The sequence below is a fragment of the Acipenser ruthenus genome, chromosome 40 (genome assembly GCF_902713425.1).
Source record: "Acipenser ruthenus chromosome 40, fAciRut3.2 maternal haplotype, whole genome shotgun sequence".
Lineage (NCBI taxonomy): Eukaryota > Metazoa > Chordata > Actinopteri > Acipenseriformes > Acipenseridae > Acipenser > Acipenser ruthenus.
In genome coordinates, this window is record NC_081228.1 from 8,298,497 (window position 1) to 8,316,808 (window position 18,312).

Here is an 18,312-nt window from a genome sequence, read left to right on the forward strand (position 1 = left end):
CGCGTGCAGAGCACAATGGATTAGCAGTCCATCGCCTTAACCACTCGGCCACCTCATCTGCCGTGCTGCGTGCTGTCAAAGAAGAGCTACATTTCAGGATGAAACCCTGGAACGTGAGCAGTTGTCTCAGAAATGAAAGGGATCAATTGCATCAAACTGGTGGGCAGCTGTCCGTGGTAGAGCTCATGCTTTGCATGTATGAGGCCCCGGGCTCAATCCCTGGCATCTCCAAGCCCTTTTTCTTCCCCCTTCACTAAAATCATATTTTGTGATCAGAAGCAAAGTCTTACACCTCCTTTCAGGCTTTTTCAAATATTCATTCATTCATTCATTCATTCATTCATTCAATCTATCTGTCTTTTGACTTGTAAATATATACATAAATATAGGTATGTCTGCGTGTGCGGATATTATTTTATTCCTATTTTCTACCAAATCTCACACTTGATGAACATTATCGTTGAAGCAAAACCTACTGGAATAAACTGACCGAGAAAAGGGAAGTGCTCCAGGTGAGCCTCGAACTCACAACCTCGGCATTGCTCTGCAGACATACTGCTATATAAGTACCGCGCGCTAACCGATTGCGCCACTGGAGCGTCAGCAGGAGCCGGCTGACAAACTTAGGAAATCCCTCCAAATGGAAGGCAGATCTTGGGACTGCAACAAAGCCCTTCACTTCAGCAAGCCAGGAGCCGGCTGACACACTTAGGAAATCCCTCTACATGGCCGGCAGATCTTGGGACTGTGCAACAAAGCCCTTCACTTCAGCAAGCTGCAGGCAGGGCCAGGGTGCTGTGGCTTAGTTGGTTAAAGTGCCTGTCTAGTAAACAGGAGATCCTGGGTTCGAATCCCAGCAGCACCTCCATGTTCTCAATTTGTTTATTAAAAACAACCACAAAAGAAAATGATTTGAATTTTAAAGTGTAAACGAAGGAGAAAATCTTGCGAGACTGCTGGAACTCAGCCACAACCTTTTAGTCACGCCACGCAGCACAGCTCAGCACGGTCCAACGCGCTATCTGTAGTGCCACAGAGCTAAACGCAGGTCAAAGCTGCACAGGGAAGGAGAGCCGAGGCCACGGAGGAAAAAGTGCCAAAAGCCGACGAGGATGGGATTCGAACCCACGCGTGCAGAGCACAATGGATTAGCAGTCCATCGCCTTAACCACTCGGCCACCTCATCTGCCGTGCTGCGTGCTGTCAAAGAAGAGCTACATTTCAGGATGAAACCCTGGAACGTGAGCAGTTGTCTCAGAAATAAAAGGGATCAATTGCATCAAACTGGTGGGCAGCTGTCCGTGGTAGAGCTCATGCTTTGCATGTATGAGGCCCCGGGCTCAATCCCTGGCATCTCCAAGCCCTTTTTCTTCCCCCTTCACTAAAATCATATTTTGTGATCAGAAGCAAAGTCTTACACCTCCTTTCAGGCTTTTTCAAATATTCATTCATTCATTCATTCATTCATTCAATCTATCTGTCTTTTGACTTGTAAATATATACATAAATATAGGTATGTCTGCGTGTGCGGATATTATTTTATTCCTATTTTCTACCAAATCTCACACTTGATGAACATTATCGTTGAAGCAAAACCTACTGGAATAAACTGACCGAGAAAAGGGAAGTGCTCCAGGTGAGCCTCGAACTCACAACCTCGGCATTGCTCTGCAGACATACTGCTATATAAGTACCGCGCGCTAACCGATTGCGCCACTGGAGCGTCAGCAGGAGCCGGCTGACAAACTTAGGAAATCCCTCCAAATGGAAGGCAGATCTTGGGACTGCAACAAAGCCCTTCACTTCAGCAAGCCAGGAGCCGGCTGACACACTTAGGAAATCCCTCTACATGGCCGGCAGATCTTGGGACTGTGCAACAAAGCCCTTCACTTCAGCAAGCTGCAGGCAGGGCCAGGGTGCTGTGGCTTAGTTGGTTAAAGTGCCTGTCTAGTAAACAGGAGATCCTGGGTTCGAATCCCAGCAGCACCTCCATGTTCTCAATTTGTTTATTAAAAACAACCACAAAAGAAAATGATTTGAATTTTAAAGTGTAAACGAAGGAGAAAATCTTGCGAGACTGCTGGAACTCAGCCACAACCTTTTAGTCACGCCACGCAGCACAGCTCAGCACGGTCCAACGCGCTATCTGTAGTGCCACAGAGCTAAACGCAGGTCAAAGCTGCACAGGGAAGGAGAGCCGAGGCCACGGAGGAAAAAGTGCCAAAAGCCGACGAGGATGGGATTCAAACCCACGCGTGCAGAGCACAATGGATTAGCAGTCCATCGCCTTAACCACTCGGCCACCTCATCTGCCGTGCTGCGTGCTGTCAAAGAAGAGCTACATTTCAGGATGAAACCCTGGAACGTGAGCAGTTGTCTCAGAAATAAAAGGGATCAATTGCATCAAACTGGTGGGCAGCTGTCCGTGGTAGAGCTCATGCTTTGCATGTATGAGGCCCCGGGCTCAATCCCTGGCATCTCCAAGCCCTTTTTCTTCCCCCTTCACTAAAATCATATTTTGTGATCAGAAGCAAACTCTTACACCTCCTTTCAGGCTTTTTCAAATATTCATTCATTCATTCATTCAATCTATCTGTCTTTTGACTTGTAAATATATACATAAATATAGGTATGTCTGCGTGTGCGGATATTATTTTATTCCTATTTTCTACCAAATCTCACACTTGATGAACATTATCGTTGAAGCAAAACCTACTGGAATAAACTGACCGAGAAAAGGGAAGTGCTCCAGGTGAGCCTCGAACTCACAACCTCGGCATTGCTCTGCAGACATACTGCTATATAAGTACCGCGCGCTAACCGATTGCGCCACTGGAGCGTCAGCAGGAGCTGGCTGACAAACTTAGGAAATCCCTCCAAATGGAAGGCAGATCTTGGGACTGCAACAAAGCCCTTCACTTCAGCAAGCCAGGAGCCGGCTGACACACTTAGGAAATCCCTCTACATGGCCGGCAGATCTTGGGACTGTGCAACAAAGCCCTTCACTTCAGCAAGCTGCAGGCAGGGCCAGGGTGCTGTGGCTTAGTTGGTTAAAGTGCCTGTCTAGTAAACAGGAGATCCTGGGTTCGAATCCCAGCAGCACCTCCATGTTCTCAATTTTTTTATTAAAAACAACCACAAAAGAAAATGATTTGAATTTTAAAGTGTAAACGAAGGAGAAAATCTTGCGAGACTGCTGGAACTCAGCCACAACCTTTTAGTCACGCCACGCAGCACAGCTCAGCACGGTCCAACGCGCTATCTGTAGTGCCACAGAGCTAAACGCAGGTCAAAGCTGCACAGGGAAGGAGAGCCGAGGCCACGGAGGAAAAAGTGCCAAAAGCCGACGAGGATGGGATTCGAACCCACGCGTGCAGAGCACAATGGATTAGCAGTCCATCGCCTTAACCACTCGGCCACCTCATCTGCCGTGCTGCGTGCTGTCAAAGAAGAGCTACATTTCAGGATGAAACCCTGGAACGTGAGCAGTTGTCTCAGAAATAAAAGGGATCAATTGCATCAAACTGGTGGGCAGCTGTCCGTGGTAGAGCTCATGCTTTGCATGTATGAGGCCCCGGGCTCAATCCCTGGCATCTCCAAGCCCTTTTTCTTCCCCCTTCACTAAAATCATATTTTGTGATCAGAAGCAAACTCTTACACCTCCTTTCAGGCTTTTTCAAATATTCATTCATTCATTCATTCATTCATTCAATCTATCTGTCTTTTGACTTGTAAATATATACATAAATATAGGTATGTCTGCGTGTGCGGATATTATTTTATTCCTATTTTCTACCAAATCTCACACTTGATGAACATTATCGTTGAAGCAAAACCTACTGGAATAAACTGACCGAGAAAAGGGAAGTGCTCCAGGTGAGCCTCGAACTCACAACCTCGGCATTGCTCTGCAGACATACTGCTATATAAGTACCGCGCGCTAACCGATTGCGCCACTGGAGCGTCAGCAGGAGCCGGCTGACAAACTTAGGAAATCCCTCCAAATGGAAGGCAGATCTTGGGACTGCAACAAAGCCCTTCACTTCAGCAAGCCAGGAGCCGGCTGACACACTTAGGAAATCCCTCTACATGGCCGGCAGATCTTGGGACTGTGCAACAAAGCCCTTCACTTCAGCAAGCTGCAGGCAGGGCCAGGGTGCTGTGGCTTAGTTGGTTAAAGTGCCTGTCTAGTAAACAGGAGATCCTGGGTTCGAATCCCAGCAGCACCTCCATGTTCTCAATTTGTTTATTAAAAACAACCACAAAAGAAAATGATTTGAATTTTAAAGTGTAAACGAAGGAGAAAATCTTGCGAGACTGCTGGAACTCAGCCACAACCTTTTAGTCACGCCACGCAGCACAGCTCAGCACGGTCCAACGCGCTATCTGTAGTGCCACAGAGCTAAACGCAGGTCAAAGCTGCACAGGGAAGGAGAGCCGAGGCCACGGAGGAAAAAGTGCCAAAAGCCGACGAGGATGGGATTCGAACCCACGCGTGCAGAGCACAATGGATTAGCAGTCCATCGCCTTAACCACTCGGCCACCTCATCTGCCGTGCTGCGTGCTGTCAAAGAAGAGCTACATTTCAGGATGAAACCCTGGAACGTGAGCAGTTGTCTCAGAAATAAAAGGGATCAATTGCATCAAACTGGTGGGCAGCTGTCCGTGGTAGAGCTCATGCTTTGCATGTATGAGGCCCCGGGCTCAATCCCTGGCATCTCCAAGCCCTTTTTCTTCCCCCTTCACTAAAATCATATTTTGTGATCAGAAGCAAACTCTTACACCTCCTTTCAGGCTTTTTCAAATATTCATTCATTCATTCATTCATTCATTCAATCTATCTGTCTTTTGACTTGTAAATATATACATAAATATAGGTATGTCTGCGTGTGCGGATATTATTTTATTCCTATTTTCTACCAAATCTCACACTTGATGAACATTATCGTTGAAGCAAAACCTACTGGAATAAACTGACCGAGAAAAGGGAAGTGCTCCAGGTGAGCCTCGAACTCACAACCTCGGCATTGCTCTGCAGACATACTGCTATATAAGTACCGCGCGCTAACCGATTGCGCCACTGGAGCGTCAGCAGGAGCCGGCTGACAAACTTAGGAAATCCCTCCAAATGGAAGGCAGATCTTGGGACTGCAACAAAGCCCTTCACTTCAGCAAGCCAGGAGCCGGCTGACACACTTAGGAAATCCCTCTACATGGCCGGCAGATCTTGGGACTGTGCAACAAAGCCCTTCACTTCAGCAAGCTGCAGGCAGGGCCAGGGTGCTGTGGCTTAGTTGGTTAAAGTGCCTGTCTAGTAAACAGGAGATCCTGGGTTCGAATCCCAGCAGCACCTCCATGTTCTCAATTTGTTTATTAAAAACAACCACAAAAGAAAATGATTTGAATTTTAAAGTGTAAACGAAGGAGAAAATCTTGCGAGACTGCTGGAACTCAGCCACAACCTTTTAGTCACGCCACGCAGCACAGCTCAGCACGGTCCAACGCGCTATCTGTAGTGCCACAGAGCTAAACGCAGGTCAAAGCTGCACAGGGAAGGAGAGCCGAGGCCACGGAGGAAAAAGTGCCAAAAGCCGACGAGGATGGGATTCGAACCCACGCGTGCAGAGCACAATGGATTAGCAGTCCATCGCCTTAACCACTCGGCCACCTCATCTGCCGTGCTGCGTGCTGTCAAAGAAGAGCTACATTTCAGGATGAAACCCTGGAACGTGAGCAGTTGTCTCAGAAATAAAAGGGATCAATTGCATCAAACTGGTGGGCAGCTGTCCGTGGTAGAGCTCATGCTTTGCATGTATGAGGCCCCGGGCTCAATCCCTGGCATCTCCAAGCCCTTTTTCTTCCCCCTTCACTAAAATCATATTTTGTGATCAGAAGCAAAGTCTTACACCTCCTTTCAGGCTTTTTCAAATATTCATTCATTCATTCATTCATTCATTCATTCAATCTATCTGTCTTTTGACTTGTAAATATATACATAAATATAGGTATGTCTGCGTGTGCGGATATTATTTTATTCCTATTTTCTACCAAATCTCACACTTGATGAACATTATCGTTGAAGCAAAACCTACTGGAATAAACTGACCGAGAAAAGGGAAGTGCTCCAGGTGAGCCTCGAACTCACAACCTCGGCATTGCTCTGCAGACATACTGCTATATAAGTACCGCGCGCTAACCGATTGCGCCACTGGAGCGTCAGCAGGAGCCGGCTGACAAACTTAGGAAATCCCTCCAAATGGAAGGCAGATCTTGGGACTGCAACAAAGCCCTTCACTTCAGCAAGCCAGGAGCCGGCTGACACACTTAGGAAATCCCTCTACATGGCCGGCAGATCTTGGGACTGTGCAACAAAGCCCTTCACTTCAGCAAGCTGCAGGCAGGGCCAGGGTGCTGTGGCTTAGTTGGTTAAAGTGCCTGTCTAGTAAACAGGAGATCCTGGGTTCGAATCCCAGCAGCACCTCCATGTTCTCAATTTGTTTATTAAAAACAACCACAAAAGAAAATGATTTGAATTTTAAAGTGTAAACGAAGGAGAAAATCTTGCGAGACTGCTGGAACTCAGCCACAACCTTTTAGTCACGCCACGCAGCACAGCTCAGCACGGTCCAACGCGCTATCTGTAGTGCCACAGAGCTAAACGCAGGTCAAAGCTGCACAGGGAAGGAGAGCCGAGGCCACGGAGGAAAAAGTGCCAAAAGCCGACGAGGATGGGATTCGAACCCACGCGTGCAGAGCACAATGGATTAGCAGTCCATCGCCTTAACCACTCGGCCACCTCATCTGCCGTGCTGCGTGCTGTCAAAGAAGAGCTACATTTCAGGATGAAACCCTGGAACGTGAGCAGTTGTCTCAGAAATAAAAGGGATCAATTGCATCAAACTGGTGGGCAGCTGTCCGTGGTAGAGCTCATGCTTTGCATGTATGAGGCCCCGGGCTCAATCCCTGGCATCTCCAAGCCCTTTTTCTTCCCCCTTCACTAAAATCATATTTTGTGATCAGAAGCAAAGTCTTACACCTCCTTTCAGGCTTTTTCAAATATTCATTCATTCATTCATTCATTCATTCAATCTATCTGTCTTTTGACTTGTAAATATATACATAAATATAGGTATGTCTGCGTGTGCGGATATTATTTTATTCCTATTTTCTACCAAATCTCACACTTGATGAACATTATCGTTGAAGCAAAACCTACTGGAATAAACTGACCGAGAAAAGGGAAGTGCTCCAGGTGAGCCTCGAACTCACAACCTCGGCATTGCTCTGCAGACATACTGCTATATAAGTACCGCGCGCTAACCGATTGCGCCACTGGAGCGTCAGCAGGAGCCGGCTGACAAACTTAGGAAATCCCTCCAAATGGAAGGCAGATCTTGGGACTGCAACAAAGCCCTTCACTTCAGCAAGCCAGGAGCCGGCTGACACACTTAGGAAATCCCTCTACATGGCCGGCAGATCTTGGGACTGTGCAACAAAGCCCTTCACTTCAGCAAGCTGCAGGCAGGGCCAGGGTGCTGTGGCTTAGTTGGTTAAAGTGCCTGTCTAGTAAACAGGAGATCCTGGGTTCGAATCCCAGCAGCACCTCCATGTTCTCAATTTGTTTATTAAAAACAACCACAAAAGAAAATGATTAGAATTTTAAAGTGTAAACGAAGGAGAAAATCTTGCGAGACTGCTGGAACTCAGCCACAACCTTTTAGTCACGCCACGCAGCACAGCTCAGCACGGTCCAACGCGCTATCTGTAGTGCCACAGAGCTAAACGCAGGTCAAAGCTGCACAGGGAAGGAGAGCCGAGGCCACGGAGGAAAAAGTGCCAAAAGCCGACGAGGATGGGATTCGAACCCACGCGTGCAGAGCACAATGGATTAGCAGTCCATCGCCTTAACCACTCGGCCACCTCATCTGCCGTGCTGCGTGCTGTCAAAGAAGAGCTACATTTCAGGATGAAACCCTGGAACGTGAGCAGTTGTCTCAGAAATAAAAGGGATCAATTGCATCAAACTGGTGGGCAGCTGTCCGTGGTAGAGCTCATGCTTTGCATGTATGAGGCCCCGGGCTCAATCCCTGGCATCTCCAAGCCCTTTTTCTTCCCCCTTCACTAAAATCATATTTTGTGATCAGAAGCAAAGTCTTACACCTCCTTTCAGGCTTTTTCAAATATTCATTCATTCATTCATTCATTCATTCAATCTATCTGTCTTTTGACTTGTAAATATATACATAAATATAGGTATGTCTGCGTGTGCGGATATTATTTTATTCCTATTTTCTACCAAATCTCACACTTGATGAACATTATCGTTGAAGCAAAACCTACTGGAATAAACTGACCGAGAAAAGGGAAGTGCTCCAGGTGAGCCTCGAACTCACAACCTCGGCATTGCTCTGCAGACATACTGCTATATAAGTACCGCGCGCTAACCGATTGCGCCACTGGAGCGTCAGCAGGAGCCGGCTGACAAACTTAGGAAATCCCTCCAAATGGAAGGCAGATCTTGGGACTGCAACAAAGCCCTTCACTTCAGCAAGCCAGGAGCCGGCTGACACACTTAGGAAATCCCTCTACATGGCCGGCAGATCTTGGGACTGTGCAACAAAGCCCTTCACTTCAGCAAGCTGCAGGCAGGGCCAGGGTGCTGTGGCTTAGTTGGTTAAAGTGCCTGTCTAGTAAACAGGAGATCCTGGGTTCGAATCCCAGCAGCACCTCCATGTTCTCAATTTGTTTATTAAAAACAACCACAAAAGAAAATGATTTGAATTTTAAAGTGTAAACGAAGGAGAAAATCTTGCGAGACTGCTGGAACTCAGCCACAACCTTTTAGTCACGCCACGCAGCACAGCTCAGCACGGTCCAACGCGCTATCTGTAGTGCCACAGAGCTAAACGCAGGTCAAAGCTGCACAGGGAAGGAGAGCCGAGGCCACGGAGGAAAAAGTGCCAAAAGCCGACGAGGATGGGATTCGAACCCACGCGTGCAGAGCACAATGGATTAGCAGTCCATCGCCTTAACCACTCGGCCACCTCATCTGCCGTGCTGCGTGCTGTCAAAGAAGAGCTACATTTCAGGATGAAACCCTGGAACGTGAGCAGTTGTCTCAGAAATGAAAGGGATCAATTGCATCAAACTGGTGGGCAGCTGTCCGTGGTAGAGCTCATGCTTTGCATGTATGAGGCCCCGGGCTCAATCCCTGGCATCTCCAAGCCCTTTTTCTTCCCCCTTCACTAAAATCATATTTTGTGATCAGAAGCAAACTCTTACACCTCCTTTCAGGCTTTTTCAAATATTCATTCATTCATTCATTCATTCATTCATTCATTCAATCTATCTGTCTTTTGACTTGTAAATATATACATAAATATAGGTATGTCTGCGTGTGCGGATATTATTTTATTCCTATTTTCTACCAAATCTCACACTTGATGAACATTATCGTTGAAGCAAAACCTACTGGAATAAACTGACCGAGAAAAGGGAAGTGCTCCAGGTGAGCCTCGAACTCACAACCTCGGCATTGCTCTGCAGACATACTGCTATATAAGTACCGCGCGCTAACCGATTGCGCCACTGGAGCGTCAGCAGGAGCCGGCTGACAAACTTAGGAAATCCCTCCAAATGGAAGGCAGATCTTGGGACTGCAACAAAGCCCTTCACTTCAGCAAGCCAGGAGCCGGCTGACACACTTAGGAAATCCCTCTACATGGCCGGCAGATCTTGGGACTGTGCAACAAAGCCCTTCACTTCAGCAAGCTGCAGGCAGGGCCAGGGTGCTGTGGCTTAGTTGGTTAAAGTGCCTGTCTAGTAAACAGGAGATCCTGGGTTCGAATCCCAGCAGCACCTCCATGTTCTCAATTTGTTTATTAAAAACAACCACAAAAGAAAATGATTTGAATTTTAAAGTGTAAACGAAGGAGAAAATCTTGCGAGACTGCTGGAACTCAGCCACAACCTTTTAGTCACGCCACGCAGCACAGCTCAGCACGGTCCAACGCGCTATCTGTAGTGCCACAGAGCTAAACGCAGGTCAAAGCTGCACAGGGAAGGAGAGCCGAGGCCACGGAGGAAAAAGTGCCAAAAGCCGACGAGGATGGGATTCGAACCCACGCGTGCAGAGCACAATGGATTAGCAGTCCATCGCCTTAACCACTCGGCCACCTCATCTGCCGTGCTGCGTGCTGTCAAAGAAGAGCTACATTTCAGGATGAAACCCTGGAACGTGAGCAGTTGTCTCAGAAATGAAAGGGATCAATTGCATCAAACTGGTGGGCAGCTGTCCGTGGTAGAGCTCATGCTTTGCATGTATGAGGCCCCGGGCTCAATCCCTGGCATCTCCAAGCCCTTTTTCTTCCCCCTTCACTAAAATCATATTTTGTGATCAGAAGCAAACTCTTACACCTCCTTTCAGGCTTTTTCAAATATTCATTCATTCATTCATTCATTCATTCAATCTATCTGTCTTTTGACTTGTAAATATATACATAAATATAGGTATGTCTGCGTGTGCGGATATTATTTTATTCCTATTTTCTACCAAATCTCACACTTGATGAACATTATCGTTGAAGCAAAACCTACTGGAATAAACTGACCGAGAAAAGGGAAGTGCTCCAGGTGAGCCTCGAACTCACAACCTCGGCATTGCTCTGCAGACATACTGCTATATAAGTACCGCGCGCTAACCGATTGCGCCACTGGAGCGTCAGCAGGAGCCGGCTGACAAACTTAGGAAATCCCTCCAAATGGAAGGCAGATCTTGGGACTGCAACAAAGCCCTTCACTTCAGCAAGCCAGGAGCCGGCTGACACACTTAGGAAATCCCTCTACATGGCCGGCAGATCTTGGGACTGTGCAACAAAGCCCTTCACTTCAGCAAGCTGCAGGCAGGGCCAGGGTGCTGTGGCTTAGTTGGTTAAAGTGCCTGTCTAGTAAACAGGAGATCCTGGGTTCGAATCCCAGCAGCACCTCCATGTTCTCAATTTGTTTATTAAAAACAACCACAAAAGAAAATGATTTGAATTTTAAAGTGTAAACGAAGGAGAAAATCTTGCGAGACTGCTGGAACTCAGCCACAACCTTTTAGTCACGCCACGCAGCACAGCTCAGCACGGTCCAACGCGCTATCTGTAGTGCCACAGAGCTAAACGCAGGTCAAAGCTGCACAGGGAAGGAGAGCCGAGGCCACGGAGGAAAAAGTGCCAAAAGCCGACGAGGATGGGATTCGAACCCACGCGTGCAGAGCACAATGGATTAGCAGTCCATCGCCTTAACCACTCGGCCACCTCATCTGCCGTGCTGCGTGCTGTCAAAGAAGAGCTACATTTCAGGATGAAACCCTGGAACGTGAGCAGTTGTCTCAGAAATGAAAGGGATCAATTGCATCAAACTGGTGGGCAGCTGTCCGTGGTAGAGCTCATGCTTTGCATGTATGAGGCCCCGGGCTCAATCCCTGGCATCTCCAAGCCCTTTTTCTTCCCCCTTCACTAAAATCATATTTTGTGATCAGAAGCAAACTCTTACACCTCCTTTCAGGCTTTTTCAAATATTCATTCATTCATTCATTCATTCATTCAATCTATCTGTCTTTTGACTTGTAAATATATACATAAATATAGGTATGTCTGCGTGTGCGGATATTATTTTATTCCTATTTTCTACCAAATCTCACACTTGATGAACATTATCGTTGAAGCAAAACCTACTGGAATAAACTGACCGAGAAAAGGGAAGTGCTCCAGGTGAGCCTCGAACTCACAACCTCGGCATTGCTCTGCAGACATACTGCTATATAAGTACCGCGCGCTAACCGATTGCGCCACTGGAGCGTCAGCAGGAGCCGGCTGACAAACTTAGGAAATCCCTCCAAATGGAAGGCAGATCTTGGGACTGCAACAAAGCCCTTCACTTCAGCAAGCCAGGAGCCGGCTGACACACTTAGGAAATCCCTCTACATGGCCGGCAGATCTTGGGACTGTGCAACAAAGCCCTTCACTTCAGCAAGCTGCAGGCAGGGCCAGGGTGCTGTGGCTTAGTTGGTTAAAGTGCCTGTCTAGTAAACAGGAGATCCTGGGTTCGAATCCCAGCAGCACCTCCATGTTCTCAATTTGTTTATTAAAAACAACCACAAAAGAAAATGATTTGAATTTTAAAGTGTAAACGAAGGAGAAAATCTTGCGAGACTGCTGGAACTCAGCCACAACCTTTTAGTCACGCCACGCAGCACAGCTCAGCACGGTCCAACGCGCTATCTGTAGTGCCACAGAGCTAAACGCAGGTCAAAGCTGCACAGGGAAGGAGAGCCGAGGCCACGGAGGAAAAAGTGCCAAAAGCCGACGAGGATGGGATTCGAACCCACGCGTGCAGAGCACAATGGATTAGCAGTCCATCGCCTTAACCACTCGGCCACCTCATCTGCCGTGCTGCGTGCTGTCAAAGAAGAGCTACATTTCAGGATGAAACCCTGGAACGTGAGCAGTTGTCTCAGAAATGAAAGGGATCAATTGCATCAAACTGGTGGGCAGCTGTCCGTGGTAGAGCTCATGCTTTGCATGTATGAGGCCCCGGGCTCAATCCCTGGCATCTCCAAGCCCTTTTTCTTCCCCCTTCACTAAAATCATATTTTGTGATCAGAAGCAAACTCTTACACCTCCTTTCAGGCTTTTTCAAATATTCATTCATTCATTCATTCATTCATTCAATCTATCTGTCTTTTGACTTGTAAATATATACATAAATATAGGTATGTCTGCGTGTGCGGATATTATTTTATTCCTATTTTCTACCAAATCTCACACTTGATGAACATTATCGTTGAAGCAAAACCTACTGGAATAAACTGACCGAGAAAAGGGAAGTGCTCCAGGTGAGCCTCGAACTCACAACCTCGGCATTGCTCTGCAGACATACTGCTATATAAGTACCGCGCGCTAACCGATTGCGCCACTGGAGCGTCAGCAGGAGCCGGCTGACAAACTTAGGAAATCCCTCCAAATGGAAGGCAGATCTTGGGACTGCAACAAAGCCCTTCACTTCAGCAAGCCAGGAGCCGGCTGACACACTTAGGAAATCCCTCTACATGGCCGGCAGATCTTGGGACTGTGCAACAAAGCCCTTCACTTCAGCAAGCTGCAGGCAGGGCCAGGGTGCTGTGGCTTAGTTGGTTAAAGTGCCTGTCTAGTAAACAGGAGATCCTGGGTTCGAATCCCAGCAGCACCTCCATGTTCTCAATTTGTTTATTAAAAACAACCACAAAAGAAAATGATTTGAATTTTAAAGTGTAAACGAAGGAGAAAATCTTGCGAGACTGCTGGAACTCAGCCACAACCTTTTAGTCACGCCACGCAGCACAGCTCAGCACGGTCCAACGCGCTATCTGTAGTGCCACAGAGCTAAACGCAGGTCAAAGCTGCACAGGGAAGGAGAGCCGAGGCCACGGAGGAAAAAGTGCCAAAAGCCGACGAGGATGGGATTCGAACCCACGCGTGCAGAGCACAATGGATTAGCAGTCCATCGCCTTAACCACTCGGCCACCTCATCTGCCGTGCTGCGTGCTGTCAAAGAAGAGCTACATTTCAGGATGAAACCCTGGAACGTGAGCAGTTGTCTCAGAAATAAAAGGGATCAATTGCATCAAACTGGTGGGCAGCTGTCCGTGGTAGAGCTCATGCTTTGCATGTATGAGGCCCCGGGCTCAATCCCTGGCATCTCCAAGCCCTTTTTCTTCCCCCTTCACTAAAATCATATTTTGTGATCAGAAGCAAAGTCTTACACCTCCTTTCAGGCTTTTTCAAATATTCATTCATTCATTCATTCATTCATTCAATCTATCTGTCTTTTGACTTGTAAATATATACATAAATATAGGTATGTCTGCGTGTGCGGATATTATTTTATTCCTATTTTCTACCAAATCTCACACTTGATGAACATTATCGTTGAAGCAAAACCTACTGGAATAAACTGACCGAGAAAAGGGAAGTGCTCCAGGTGAGCCTCGAACTCACAACCTCGGCATTGCTCTGCAGACATACTGCTATATAAGTACCGCGCGCTAACCGATTGCGCCACTGGAGCGTCAGCAGGAGCCGGCTGACAAACTTAGGAAATCCCTCCAAATGGAAGGCAGATCTTGGGACTGCAACAAAGCCCTTCACTTCAGCAAGCCAGGAGCCGGCTGACACACTTAGGAAATCCCTCTACATGGCCGGCAGATCTTGGGACTGTGCAACAAAGCCCTTCACTTCAGCAAGCTGCAGGCAGGGCCAGGGTGCTGTGGCTTAGTTGGTTAAAGTGCCTGTCTAGTAAACAGGAGATCCTGGGTTCGAATCCCAGCAGCACCTCCATGTTCTCAATTTGTTTATTAAAAACAACCACAAAAGAAAATGATTTGAATTTTAAAGTGTAAACGAAGGAGAAAATCTTGCGAGACTGCTGGAACTCAGCCACAACCTTTTAGTCACGCCACGCAGCACAGCTCAGCACGGTCCAACGCGCTATCTGTAGTGCCACAGAGCTAAACGCAGGTCAAAGCTGCACAGGGAAGGAGAGCCGAGGCCACGGAGGAAAAAGTGCCAAAAGCCGACGAGGATGGGATTCGAACCCACGCGTGCAGAGCACAATGGATTAGCAGTCCATCGCCTTAACCACTCGGCCACCTCATCTGCCGTGCTGCGTGCTGTCAAAGAAGAGCTACATTTCAGGATGAAACCCTGGAACGTGAGCAGTTGTCTCAGAAATAAAAGGGATCAATTGCATCAAACTGGTGGGCAGCTGTCCGTGGTAGAGCTCATGCTTTGCATGTATGAGGCCCCGGGCTCAATCCCTGGCATCTCCAAGCCCTTTTTCTTCCCCCTTCACTAAAATCATATTTTGTGATCAGAAGCAAAGTCTTACACCTCCTTTCAGGCTTTTTCAAATATTCATTCATTCATTCATTCATTCATTCAATCTATCTGTCTTTTGACTTGTAAATATATACATAAATATAGGTATGTCTGCGTGTGCGGATATTATTTTATTCCTATTTTCTACCAAATCTCACACTTGATGAACATTATCGTTGAAGCAAAACCTACTGGAATAAACTGACCGAGAAAAGGGAAGTGCTCCAGGTGAGCCTCGAACTCACAACCTCGGCATTGCTCTGCAGACATACTGCTATATAAGTACCGCGCGCTAACCGATTGCGCCACTGGAGCGTCAGCAGGAGCCGGCTGACAAACTTAGGAAATCCCTCCAAATGGAAGGCAGATCTTGGGACTGCAACAAAGCCCTTCACTTCAGCAAGCCAGGAGCCGGCTGACACACTTAGGAAATCCCTCTACATGGCCGGCAGATCTTGGGACTGTGCAACAAAGCCCTTCACTTCAGCAAGCTGCAGGCAGGGCCAGGGTGCTGTGGCTTAGTTGGTTAAAGTGCCTGTCTAGTAAACAGGAGATCCTGGGTTCGAATCCCAGCAGCACCTCCATGTTCTCAATTTGTTTATTAAAAACAACCACAAAAGAAAATGATTTGAATTTTAAAGTGTAAACGAAGGAGAAAATCTTGCGAGACTGCTGGAACTCAGCCACAACCTTTTAGTCACGCCACGCAGCACAGCTCAGCACGGTCCAACGCGCTATCTGTAGTGCCACAGAGCTAAACGCAGGTCAAAGCTGCACAGGGAAGGAGAGCCGAGGCCACGGAGGAAAAAGTGCCAAAAGCCGACGAGGATGGGATTCGAACCCACGCGTGCAGAGCACAATGGATTAGCAGTCCATCGCCTTAACCACTCGGCCACCTCATCTGCCGTGCTGCGTGCTGTCAAAGAAGAGCTACATTTCAGGATGAAACCCTGGAACGTGAGCAGTTGTCTCAGAAATAAAAGGGATCAATTGCATCCAACTGGTGGGCAGCTGTCCGTGGTAGAGCTCATGCTTTGCATGTATGAGGCCCCGGGCTCAATCCCTGGCATCTCCAAGCCCTTTTTCTTCCCCCTTCACTAAAATCATATTTTGTGATCAGAAGCAAAGTCTTACACCTCCTTTCAGGCTTTTTCAAATATTCATTCATTCATTCATTCATTCATTCAATCTATCTGTCTTTTGACTTGTAAATATATACATAAATATAGGTATGTCTGCGTGTGCGGATATTATTTTATTCCTATTTTCTACCAAATCTCACACTTGATGAACATTATCGTTGAAGCAAAACCTACTGGAATAAACTGACCGAGAAAAGGGAAGTGCTCCAGGTGAGCCTCGAACTCACAACCTCGGCATTGCTCTGCAGACATACTGCTATATAAGTACCGCGCGCTAACCGATTGCGCCACTGGAGCGTCAGCAGGAGCCGGCTGACAAACTTAGGAAATCCCTCCAAATGGAAGGCAGATCTTGGGACTGCAACAAAGCCCTTCACTTCAGCAAGCCAGGAGCCGGCTGACACACTTAGGAAATCCCTCTACATGGCCGGCAGATCTTGGGACTGTGCAACAAAGCCCTTCACTTCAGCAAGCTGCAGGCAGGGCCAGGGTGCTGTGGCTTAGTTGGTTAAAGTGCCTGTCTAGTAAACAGGAGATCCTGGGTTCGAATCCCAGCAGCACCTCCATGTTCTCAATTTGTTTATTAAAAACAACCACAAAAGAAAATGATTTGAATTTTAAAGTGTAAACGAAGGAGAAAATCTTGCGAGACTGCTGGAACTCAGCCACAACCTTTTAGTCACGCCACGCAGCACAGCTCAGCACGGTCCAACGCGCTATCTGTAGTGCCACAGAGCTAAACGCAGGTCAAAGCTGCACAGGGAAGGAGAGCCGAGGCCACGGAGGAAAAAGTGCCAAAAGCCGACGAGGATGGGATTCGAACCCACGCGTGCAGAGCACAATGGATTAGCAGTCCATCGCCTTAACCACTCGGCCACCTCATCTGCCGTGCTGCGTGCTGTCAAAGAAGAGCTACATTTCAGGATGAAACCCTGGAACGTGAGCAGTTGTCTCAGAAATAAAAGGGATCAATTGCATCAAACTGGTGGGCAGCTGTCCGTGGTAGAGCTCATGCTTTGCATGTATGAGGCCCCGGGCTCAATCCCTGGCATCTCCAAGCCCTTTTTCTTCCCCCTTCACTAAAATCATATTTTGTGATCAGAAGCAAAGTCTTACACCTCCTTTCAGGCTTTTTCAAATATTCATTCATTCATTCATTCATTCATTCAATCTATCTGTCTTTTGACTTGTAAATATATACATAAATATAGGTATGTCTGCGTGTGCGGATATTATTTTATTCCTATTTTCTACCAAATCTCACACTTGATGAACATTATCGTTGAAGCAAAACCTACTGGAATAAACTGACCGAGAAAAGGGAAGTGCTCCAGGTGAGCCTCGAACTCACAACCTCGGCATTGCTCTGCAGACATACTGCTATATAAGTACCGCGCGCTAACCGATTGCGCCACTGGAGCGTCAGCAGGAGCCGGCTGACAAACTTAGGAAATCCCTCCAAATGGAAGGCAGATCTTGGGACTGCAACAAAGCCCTTCACTTCAGCAAGCCAGGAGCCGGCTGACACACTTAGGAAATCCCTCTACATGGCCGGCAGATCTTGGGACTGTGCAACAAAGCCCTTCACTTCAGCAAGCTGCAGGCAGGGCCAGGGTGCTGTGGCTTAGTTGGTTAAAGTGCCTGTCTAGTAAACAGGAGATCCTGGGTTCGAATCCCAGCAGCACCTCCATGTTCTCAATTTGTTTATTAAAAACAACCACAAAAGAAAATGATTTGAATTTTAAAGTGTAAACGAAGGAGAAAATCTTGCGAGACTGCTGGAACTCAGCCACAACCTTTTAGTCACGCCACGCAGCACAGCTCAGCACGGTCCAACGCGCTATCTGTAGTGCCACAGAGCTAAACGCAGGTCAAAGCTGCACAGGGAAGGAGAGCCGAGGCCACGGAGGAAAAAGTGCCAAAAGCCGACGAGGATGGGATTCGAACCCACGCGTGCAGAGCACAATGGATTAGCAGTCCATCGCCTTAACCACTCGGCCACCTCATCTGCCGTGCTGCGTGCTGTCAAAGAAGAGCTACATTTCAGGATGAAACCCTGGAACGTGAGCAGTTGTCTCAGAAATGAAAGGGATCAATTGCATCAAACTGGTGGGCAGCTGTCCGTGGTAGAGCTCATGCTTTGCATGTATGAGGCCCCGGGCTCAATCCCTGGCATCTCCAAGCCCTTTTTCTTCCCCCTTCACTAAAATCATATTTTGTGATCAGAAGCAAACTCTTACACCTCCTTTCAGGCTTTTTCAAATATTCAT

At 47.5% G+C, this 18,312-nt stretch overlaps 1 protein-coding gene and 49 non-coding genes across 50 annotated transcripts in view; 16 read left to right on the forward strand and 34 right to left on the reverse strand.

Moving 5' to 3' along the window:
- trnas-gcu (transfer RNA serine (anticodon GCU)) overlaps positions 1 to 58 on the reverse strand; it is an 82-nt gene extending 24 nt beyond the window's left edge. The window contains exon 1 of the tRNA in view: positions 1 to 58. This exon is cut by the window's left edge and continues 24 nt beyond it. This is a non-coding gene — a tRNA (tRNA-Ser).
- Positions 1 to 18,312, reverse strand: part of LOC131708099 (uncharacterized) — a 174,376-nt gene that overhangs the window by 119,775 nt on the left and 36,289 nt on the right. The window lies entirely within an intron of this gene.
- On the reverse strand, positions 505 to 599 carry trnai-uau (transfer RNA isoleucine (anticodon UAU)). Its single transcript has 2 exons — positions 562 to 599; positions 505 to 540 (listed from the first exon to the last, which is right to left on the reverse strand). It is a non-coding gene; the product is annotated as a tRNA-Ile (tRNA).
- trnat-agu (transfer RNA threonine (anticodon AGU)) lies at positions 792 to 865 on the forward strand. Its single transcript has one exon. It is a non-coding gene; the product is annotated as a tRNA-Thr (tRNA).
- trnas-gcu (transfer RNA serine (anticodon GCU)) lies at positions 1,105 to 1,186 on the reverse strand. Its single transcript has one exon. It is a non-coding gene; the product is annotated as a tRNA-Ser (tRNA).
- On the reverse strand, positions 1,629 to 1,723 carry trnai-uau (transfer RNA isoleucine (anticodon UAU)). Its single transcript has 2 exons — positions 1,686 to 1,723; positions 1,629 to 1,664 (listed from the first exon to the last, which is right to left on the reverse strand). It is a non-coding gene; the product is annotated as a tRNA-Ile (tRNA).
- On the forward strand, positions 1,916 to 1,989 carry trnat-agu (transfer RNA threonine (anticodon AGU)). The gene has a single exon. It is a non-coding gene; the product is annotated as a tRNA-Thr (tRNA).
- trnas-gcu (transfer RNA serine (anticodon GCU)) lies at positions 2,229 to 2,310 on the reverse strand. The gene has a single exon. It is a non-coding gene; the product is annotated as a tRNA-Ser (tRNA).
- On the reverse strand, positions 2,745 to 2,839 carry trnai-uau (transfer RNA isoleucine (anticodon UAU)). The gene is made up of 2 exons: positions 2,802 to 2,839; positions 2,745 to 2,780 (listed from the first exon to the last, which is right to left on the reverse strand). It is a non-coding gene; the product is annotated as a tRNA-Ile (tRNA).
- Positions 3,032 to 3,105, forward strand: trnat-agu (transfer RNA threonine (anticodon AGU)). The gene has a single exon. It is a non-coding gene; the product is annotated as a tRNA-Thr (tRNA).
- On the reverse strand, positions 3,345 to 3,426 carry trnas-gcu (transfer RNA serine (anticodon GCU)). The gene has a single exon. It is a non-coding gene; the product is annotated as a tRNA-Ser (tRNA).
- trnai-uau (transfer RNA isoleucine (anticodon UAU)) lies at positions 3,869 to 3,963 on the reverse strand. Its single transcript has 2 exons — positions 3,926 to 3,963; positions 3,869 to 3,904 (listed from the first exon to the last, which is right to left on the reverse strand). It is a non-coding gene; the product is annotated as a tRNA-Ile (tRNA).
- On the forward strand, positions 4,156 to 4,229 carry trnat-agu (transfer RNA threonine (anticodon AGU)). Its single transcript has one exon. It is a non-coding gene; the product is annotated as a tRNA-Thr (tRNA).
- Positions 4,469 to 4,550, reverse strand: trnas-gcu (transfer RNA serine (anticodon GCU)). The gene has a single exon. It is a non-coding gene; the product is annotated as a tRNA-Ser (tRNA).
- Positions 4,993 to 5,087, reverse strand: trnai-uau (transfer RNA isoleucine (anticodon UAU)). Its single transcript has 2 exons — positions 5,050 to 5,087; positions 4,993 to 5,028 (listed from the first exon to the last, which is right to left on the reverse strand). It is a non-coding gene; the product is annotated as a tRNA-Ile (tRNA).
- Positions 5,280 to 5,353, forward strand: trnat-agu (transfer RNA threonine (anticodon AGU)). Its single transcript has one exon. It is a non-coding gene; the product is annotated as a tRNA-Thr (tRNA).
- Positions 5,593 to 5,674, reverse strand: trnas-gcu (transfer RNA serine (anticodon GCU)). Its single transcript has one exon. It is a non-coding gene; the product is annotated as a tRNA-Ser (tRNA).
- trnai-uau (transfer RNA isoleucine (anticodon UAU)) lies at positions 6,121 to 6,215 on the reverse strand. The gene is made up of 2 exons: positions 6,178 to 6,215; positions 6,121 to 6,156 (listed from the first exon to the last, which is right to left on the reverse strand). It is a non-coding gene; the product is annotated as a tRNA-Ile (tRNA).
- On the forward strand, positions 6,408 to 6,481 carry trnat-agu (transfer RNA threonine (anticodon AGU)). The gene has a single exon. It is a non-coding gene; the product is annotated as a tRNA-Thr (tRNA).
- On the reverse strand, positions 6,721 to 6,802 carry trnas-gcu (transfer RNA serine (anticodon GCU)). Its single transcript has one exon. It is a non-coding gene; the product is annotated as a tRNA-Ser (tRNA).
- trnai-uau (transfer RNA isoleucine (anticodon UAU)) lies at positions 7,245 to 7,339 on the reverse strand. The gene is made up of 2 exons: positions 7,302 to 7,339; positions 7,245 to 7,280 (listed from the first exon to the last, which is right to left on the reverse strand). It is a non-coding gene; the product is annotated as a tRNA-Ile (tRNA).
- trnat-agu (transfer RNA threonine (anticodon AGU)) lies at positions 7,532 to 7,605 on the forward strand. The gene has a single exon. It is a non-coding gene; the product is annotated as a tRNA-Thr (tRNA).
- On the reverse strand, positions 7,845 to 7,926 carry trnas-gcu (transfer RNA serine (anticodon GCU)). Its single transcript has one exon. It is a non-coding gene; the product is annotated as a tRNA-Ser (tRNA).
- On the reverse strand, positions 8,369 to 8,463 carry trnai-uau (transfer RNA isoleucine (anticodon UAU)). The gene is made up of 2 exons: positions 8,426 to 8,463; positions 8,369 to 8,404 (listed from the first exon to the last, which is right to left on the reverse strand). It is a non-coding gene; the product is annotated as a tRNA-Ile (tRNA).
- Positions 8,656 to 8,729, forward strand: trnat-agu (transfer RNA threonine (anticodon AGU)). Its single transcript has one exon. It is a non-coding gene; the product is annotated as a tRNA-Thr (tRNA).
- On the reverse strand, positions 8,969 to 9,050 carry trnas-gcu (transfer RNA serine (anticodon GCU)). Its single transcript has one exon. It is a non-coding gene; the product is annotated as a tRNA-Ser (tRNA).
- Positions 9,501 to 9,595, reverse strand: trnai-uau (transfer RNA isoleucine (anticodon UAU)). Its single transcript has 2 exons — positions 9,558 to 9,595; positions 9,501 to 9,536 (listed from the first exon to the last, which is right to left on the reverse strand). It is a non-coding gene; the product is annotated as a tRNA-Ile (tRNA).
- On the forward strand, positions 9,788 to 9,861 carry trnat-agu (transfer RNA threonine (anticodon AGU)). Its single transcript has one exon. It is a non-coding gene; the product is annotated as a tRNA-Thr (tRNA).
- Positions 10,101 to 10,182, reverse strand: trnas-gcu (transfer RNA serine (anticodon GCU)). Its single transcript has one exon. It is a non-coding gene; the product is annotated as a tRNA-Ser (tRNA).
- On the reverse strand, positions 10,625 to 10,719 carry trnai-uau (transfer RNA isoleucine (anticodon UAU)). Its single transcript has 2 exons — positions 10,682 to 10,719; positions 10,625 to 10,660 (listed from the first exon to the last, which is right to left on the reverse strand). It is a non-coding gene; the product is annotated as a tRNA-Ile (tRNA).
- trnat-agu (transfer RNA threonine (anticodon AGU)) lies at positions 10,912 to 10,985 on the forward strand. Its single transcript has one exon. It is a non-coding gene; the product is annotated as a tRNA-Thr (tRNA).
- trnas-gcu (transfer RNA serine (anticodon GCU)) lies at positions 11,225 to 11,306 on the reverse strand. The gene has a single exon. It is a non-coding gene; the product is annotated as a tRNA-Ser (tRNA).
- On the reverse strand, positions 11,749 to 11,843 carry trnai-uau (transfer RNA isoleucine (anticodon UAU)). Its single transcript has 2 exons — positions 11,806 to 11,843; positions 11,749 to 11,784 (listed from the first exon to the last, which is right to left on the reverse strand). It is a non-coding gene; the product is annotated as a tRNA-Ile (tRNA).
- On the forward strand, positions 12,036 to 12,109 carry trnat-agu (transfer RNA threonine (anticodon AGU)). The gene has a single exon. It is a non-coding gene; the product is annotated as a tRNA-Thr (tRNA).
- Positions 12,349 to 12,430, reverse strand: trnas-gcu (transfer RNA serine (anticodon GCU)). Its single transcript has one exon. It is a non-coding gene; the product is annotated as a tRNA-Ser (tRNA).
- Positions 12,873 to 12,967, reverse strand: trnai-uau (transfer RNA isoleucine (anticodon UAU)). Its single transcript has 2 exons — positions 12,930 to 12,967; positions 12,873 to 12,908 (listed from the first exon to the last, which is right to left on the reverse strand). It is a non-coding gene; the product is annotated as a tRNA-Ile (tRNA).
- On the forward strand, positions 13,160 to 13,233 carry trnat-agu (transfer RNA threonine (anticodon AGU)). The gene has a single exon. It is a non-coding gene; the product is annotated as a tRNA-Thr (tRNA).
- On the reverse strand, positions 13,473 to 13,554 carry trnas-gcu (transfer RNA serine (anticodon GCU)). Its single transcript has one exon. It is a non-coding gene; the product is annotated as a tRNA-Ser (tRNA).
- trnai-uau (transfer RNA isoleucine (anticodon UAU)) lies at positions 13,997 to 14,091 on the reverse strand. The gene is made up of 2 exons: positions 14,054 to 14,091; positions 13,997 to 14,032 (listed from the first exon to the last, which is right to left on the reverse strand). It is a non-coding gene; the product is annotated as a tRNA-Ile (tRNA).
- trnat-agu (transfer RNA threonine (anticodon AGU)) lies at positions 14,284 to 14,357 on the forward strand. The gene has a single exon. It is a non-coding gene; the product is annotated as a tRNA-Thr (tRNA).
- trnas-gcu (transfer RNA serine (anticodon GCU)) lies at positions 14,597 to 14,678 on the reverse strand. Its single transcript has one exon. It is a non-coding gene; the product is annotated as a tRNA-Ser (tRNA).
- Positions 15,121 to 15,215, reverse strand: trnai-uau (transfer RNA isoleucine (anticodon UAU)). Its single transcript has 2 exons — positions 15,178 to 15,215; positions 15,121 to 15,156 (listed from the first exon to the last, which is right to left on the reverse strand). It is a non-coding gene; the product is annotated as a tRNA-Ile (tRNA).
- On the forward strand, positions 15,408 to 15,481 carry trnat-agu (transfer RNA threonine (anticodon AGU)). Its single transcript has one exon. It is a non-coding gene; the product is annotated as a tRNA-Thr (tRNA).
- Positions 15,721 to 15,802, reverse strand: trnas-gcu (transfer RNA serine (anticodon GCU)). Its single transcript has one exon. It is a non-coding gene; the product is annotated as a tRNA-Ser (tRNA).
- On the reverse strand, positions 16,245 to 16,339 carry trnai-uau (transfer RNA isoleucine (anticodon UAU)). The gene is made up of 2 exons: positions 16,302 to 16,339; positions 16,245 to 16,280 (listed from the first exon to the last, which is right to left on the reverse strand). It is a non-coding gene; the product is annotated as a tRNA-Ile (tRNA).
- trnat-agu (transfer RNA threonine (anticodon AGU)) lies at positions 16,532 to 16,605 on the forward strand. The gene has a single exon. It is a non-coding gene; the product is annotated as a tRNA-Thr (tRNA).
- Positions 16,845 to 16,926, reverse strand: trnas-gcu (transfer RNA serine (anticodon GCU)). The gene has a single exon. It is a non-coding gene; the product is annotated as a tRNA-Ser (tRNA).
- trnai-uau (transfer RNA isoleucine (anticodon UAU)) lies at positions 17,369 to 17,463 on the reverse strand. Its single transcript has 2 exons — positions 17,426 to 17,463; positions 17,369 to 17,404 (listed from the first exon to the last, which is right to left on the reverse strand). It is a non-coding gene; the product is annotated as a tRNA-Ile (tRNA).
- trnat-agu (transfer RNA threonine (anticodon AGU)) lies at positions 17,656 to 17,729 on the forward strand. The gene has a single exon. It is a non-coding gene; the product is annotated as a tRNA-Thr (tRNA).
- On the reverse strand, positions 17,969 to 18,050 carry trnas-gcu (transfer RNA serine (anticodon GCU)). Its single transcript has one exon. It is a non-coding gene; the product is annotated as a tRNA-Ser (tRNA).